This window comes from Tupaia chinensis, unplaced genomic scaffold, assembly GCF_000334495.1.
Source record: "Tupaia chinensis unplaced genomic scaffold, TupChi_1.0 Scaffold000132_1, whole genome shotgun sequence".
In the NCBI taxonomy this organism is placed as follows: Eukaryota; Metazoa; Chordata; class Mammalia; order Scandentia; family Tupaiidae; genus Tupaia; species Tupaia belangeri.
This window is the reverse complement of record NW_006159601.1, coordinates 347,039-352,443: the sequence shown is the minus strand read 5'-3', so window position 1 is coordinate 352,443 and position 5,405 is coordinate 347,039.

Below are 5,405 nucleotides of genomic sequence, written 5' to 3'. Positions count from 1 at the left end.
AGCCGGGCCGGCACACGGGGAGCAGCCCGCAGGGCCTGGGGTGGCGGGCAGGATGGTGGGCCCCGTGTGCAGAGGACGTGCCCACAGCACACTGGGAGCAGCCTGCAGGGCCTGGGACCACTGTGCCCTGAACGGCCACAAGAGGCAAGAGGGCAGCAGCCGGGCCACAGCCAGTGCCCTGAGTAACAGCCACGGAATGTGTGCACACCAGGGATGTGTCAAGAAAGTCCTTGTACAACTGCTCAAGTAGGAATCGCTGTGGCACTTTCCTCATGCAACACCATGTCTACTTAAAGGGATGACAGATCAACTGCAGTTATTTCTTTTGGGAGAGATTCTTGCTAGGGGGTGCATGTGCTCACCAGAGACAAACAGAGAGCAAGTGAGGAATCACCCCCGGGGGTTGGCCATGCCGCAATCCCTTCTCTCAGGATGTTGGGCACACGCCCAGCGAGAGTTTCAAGCCACTGGGACTTACACCACAGGCACCATGTGGGAGTCAGTGCCTTCACCACTCCGCAGGGTTACTCAGGCCGGGTATCTGGCAAATGCTTCCTCAGACGGCTAAGAAGGCCTGCACCTCCCAGCGCTGGGGCGACACTGCCACCAGTAAGGAATCTGACCTCTGAAGTGAGGCTCAGTTCCTCGAACGTCTGTGCCCTCCTGTGAGTTGACAGATTCCCTCCACTTGAGCTCCTCTGAGGCACAGGTGGCTGCGAGCGGCCCCGATCCTGCAGTGGGGCAGTCTGCCCACACCTGGCAGGTCTCTTCCCGATGCCCACGCAAGACGGAATGAAGGCAGCACAAAAAGCAAACGGCCTTTCTGCCCTGGGTAGGCCCCGGCATGCTCTCGAAGCCTGTGCTAGGAGCCCTATTCACACGGCACCCGCCGCCATGTAAAGGTACCACCTGAAGCAGGACACTGTGGTGGGTGGCACTGCGTGCTTCGTGACAGAGGCCGGGCAGGAAGGTCTGGGCGAGTGTCCTGCAGTCTCCCGAGCGGGGGGCAAAGGTGACACTGGCTACCTGAGGGCCATCTCAGCACGAAGACCCCACTGAAGGGTCTGTGTACGTACGTGCCTGTCACTCAGCAGAAAGAAACAAACTTAAAAGTATCAATAAATTAAAAAAACGTATTTGACAGATATCTCACAATCTACGATTTCATACTAAGCATGTTTATTAAGAATTGTAAACTATTTACTGCGGTTTGAATCGAGACCCGGCGGCTTTCTGTCTGTCTCTTTGGTAAGCGCGTGTGTCCTACAGCAAATTCAAGTTCTAATAATAAGTGGAACGTTAAAATAATTGTTTAAAAACGACGCTTTCTCAGAGCTCGACAGCGGACGCCGCCCCACAGTGGCCGTACTGTACTCCTGCCGCCTCTTTTCTACTTAGCATGGGCCCAGACTCGAAGCAAGCGGCCCGGGCGGCGTCAAGCCCAGTGACGGCAGGCGGCGGAGGTGGACGGAAATGTGGCGCTGGCATGTAAGATCCAGGAGCCGGAGATAATAGAAAGTGCCACTCTGTGGTCAGGGAGCTGGATTCCCACATGGCCAACCACAGTTCGAGTCCCGGACCTGGCGTCTGAGCATGTGAGCACATGCCCACGATCTCAGGGAGAGTAAGAAGGGACGGCAGCATGGCTGTGCCCCGTCTCACTTTCCCTCTCTCTGTCTTTCTCTGCCAAGGTCACTGGCCCTGTGGCAGAAACAAGAACAACTAAACAAAAAGCCCCACTAGGAGCACAGGGAGAGGAAGTACCTTCCCGAAGGAGCAGAGGTTCTCGGTTTGCCACACGGCAGGATCTGCCCGGCTGTCCAACAGAGCACAGGCCACTCCCCGGAACTCGGCAGCCAGCGGCCCCCAGGGCGACACCACAGCCCTGCACAGCAGGCACCACAAGCACGTGCTGGGTCCCGCGTCTACTCTGGACATCAGAGGGACCCGGGGCAGTCTCTGGGCAAGGCCGGACTCGACGTGCAGGGACCCATCGGGCTGCGCTGACCACAGGCGGTGCAGGCAGGCTCCACAGTGACACGTCCCCTTCTGGTCAGCCTCTGCCCTACCAAAAGGGAAGGTGGTGTCCCATCACTCTGAAAACGCTCTCGTCCGGTCACCCAGGTGACCTGGGCACTAATAACCTTTGGGACATTCGAGAGGGCAGGAACAGGCAGTTTGAGCTAGCCCGCCTGCCCGTGCCGAGCTCGCGGACGGCCCTCCTTGCTGCTGGAAGCAGTGCCCTCTGCGCTCGCGGGGGGCCTAACCCACTGAGGCCGCGCGGACGGGGCCTACGGGCACAGCAGGCGAGCGCAGTCTCTCCGTGAGCCGCCACGTTCCCTGTCAGTGCTCTGGTTCTCAGTACCCTACTGCAGAGCCCGGATTTAGTTAGCTTTAGTGTTTGCCACAGGGCGTGCGCTTGCTGGAGAGACAGAGACAGTGAGAACTCACCCTGGGGGCGGCCAGGGCAATCCCTCCTCCTCCTCGGATTCTGGGCAGGCACGCACATGGCCAGTGAGTGTCCGGCTTCAGGTCCAGGACTTGCTGCGCAGTCGGCCACGTGGGAGTGCACTGCCCTAACCACCCGGTGGCCTCCCACCTGCTGGGCCACAGTAAGTTTTCTTCAATGTTACATTTCTTGTAAGTGAATGGACAGAAATTCTGACTATTTTCTGGCCACAATAAACTATTCAATTTCATTTTTTTCCTTTTAATTATTTTATTGAATTTTATTTATTTACTTTAATTTGACCAAAGAGTGACAGAGTGAAAGTGAAAGAGAGAGAGAGGGAGAGAGAGAGAGAGAAATTGAGAGAAAGCAAGCTGCCATATTTGGGACTTGAACTACAGTCAGCCATGTGGGAGGCCAGGGTCCTTAACCACCAAGCCACCTGCCGGTCCTCAATTTCACTTTTTCTAATTTTCCCGTGATGAAGACCTATAAACTTGCAAGTATAGAACTTCAAATATTCTTACCTTTTGCAATCACTGTGTGTGCGTGCACGTGTGCGTGTGTGCGCACAGGTGTGTCCTACCTGCCAGAGAGGCACCTGTGCTTGCTGGGCACCCAGGCGGCATGGTCAAATTGCAAGGCGGCCTCCCCAGTCTCTCCACGCCACCGTCCACCGGGCACACGCACGCACTCGGCGTGGGTTTCAGGCCCCAGGGCCAAAAGTCCGCCCGCAGCTGGCCAGGTGGGGTCTGGCTCCTGCACCACTAGGTACAGGGCCGGCCCTAGACCCGACTCACAGCGGAATCTACTTCCGGCCTTACGTGAACCCGTCAGCTCTCTGTGTGCCATTTCCATGTGAAACGAAGCCCAGGACCTCAGTCCCCTCTTACCCACAGTTTAACTTCCCGCAGTCGCTGTCAACAGCTGTCAAAAGTACTGAACAGAAAATTCCAGACACGAAAGTCGTAAGCTTTAAATGACATGCTCTTCTGAGCGAGAAACGCCACACCTTCTACCGCAACCTGCCTGGGACCGGCCACCCCAGTACCCGCGTGTGCACATGACTCCATCAGCCCCGTCTCCCCAAGGTAAGGGGGACTAGTCTGACAGTCACGTGGGGAGTCAGTGAGATGCGGTCCGGGTCAACTGCATCAGGGCTCCCGCTGCTGCTGGGGAACACCATCGCCCGAGATGGGCTGGCTTCCAGCCTGCTACCCTGCTTTCCTCCCATAGCCCCGAAGGCAGGAACCCGGCCTGGCCACCTCGGCCCCCACACACACGCAGAAACAGAAAGAGGTCTTCTGTCACGGCAGGGACGGCGAACTCCCGTGGGACACACCGGCCGCCCGGGGCAACAGGACACAACCAGGCGTGGTCGCGGGTCTGTGGGCCCAGCCCCTGCTGGGCGTCGGACCTCCCTGCATAAGGCAGGTCAGACAGACAAGCTGCCTTGTCCGAGGGAGGGAGCACATTCCACGTAGAACCAGCCAGGAAAGCAACAGAGCTGCGAACTTGTGAACTGAATCAAGCCTACCTAACCTGGGGCGGGGTCAGCAAGTGCTGCGCTGGTTAAGAGCACTGGACTCCTGGGACCAGCAGCTGGAGGAATGGCTACATCGCTGGACTCCCATGTAATCGACCGCGGTTCGAGTCCCAGACCTGGTGACTTAAACTCACTCCGGGCGCATGTGCGTGCGTGCCCAAGATCCCGAGAGGAGAATGGAGAAGGGATTGTGGCAGCGTGGCCATCCCTCCCAGGAGTGATTTCTCGCTTTCTGTCTCTCTGCGTCTTTCTGGCGAGTGCACGCGTCCTGTAGCAAAAACCTCTCCAAAAAAAGAGCACTGGGCTCCCACGTGGTTGACTATGGTTTGAGTCCTGGACCTGGTGGCTTGGTTTCCCCTCGCTCCCCCCTCAGTCTCTTATCCGGTCAAATAAAAAAAATAAAAAGTAAAAAATAAACCCACAAAAATAATAAATAAAATTAAATAAGTAATTGTAAAAAAAAAAAAAACTACCTAACCTAAAGATAGTCTTCAGTTAAGGAAGTCGGCTTTTTTTTATGTTAGGTGTTACCAGCATATCCACTGTATTCACAGAAAAGAAAAATAATTTTATATCAAAGTAATCGGTATACTGTTGTGAGCATTTTCTGACATCATGCCAAAGCTCCAGTCTGGAACAACTTTATAAACAAATGACCCCATGCCAGCACAGTAACAGCCAACACCTAGCAGTACGCCTTAAACACTACGGCCGCCTAGTTAAATCCTCGATGACGTCAAATATTAAGGGTTTTCTCCTGCTATACAGCACGTGGGCTCCCGGAGAGAAACAGCAACACAGAGAGAAAGGGAAAGTGAGCAACCATGCCCTGGGGTGACCACGCCAAGGCCCCTTCCTCCCCTCTCCTCTCAGGGCTATGGGTGCCTGGGGTGCTTTTCAAGCCACCAGGCCAGAACCAAGCGGTCCTGTGTAGGCTCCAGCTGCCTCGACCTCCACGCCACCTGCTGGCCCAAACAGAAACCTGTTCCCTAAACTTCCCATCCACCTGGCACCACACATGCCCTGAACTGCTGTGAGCCCCAGCTTGCCAGTATGGAAGGCCAGCTGGGCTATCACAGCACTAATTCAACCACAATCGAAATGGGGTCGTTTATCAAAGCCTCTTGCTGCAACATCCACATTCCATTCGGTCTATAAATTAGTTTTCATTGAGGAAAGCCTGCATATCGAAACGAGACTAGATAGTTTCAGCTTACGATAACAAAGCACCCTTGGGCAAGTGCTATACAGCCCGGGCTCACAAGCACCACGCCCATGCAAACATGACACTTACCCAGTTATTACAGGAATAAAGGTTGTAAAAGGTTACTAGCACCACTGAGGTTCGGCTTAAAAAAAAAAAAAAAAAAAAAGGGAGCTGAAATGCCCGTAACAGCTAATAACACCCCC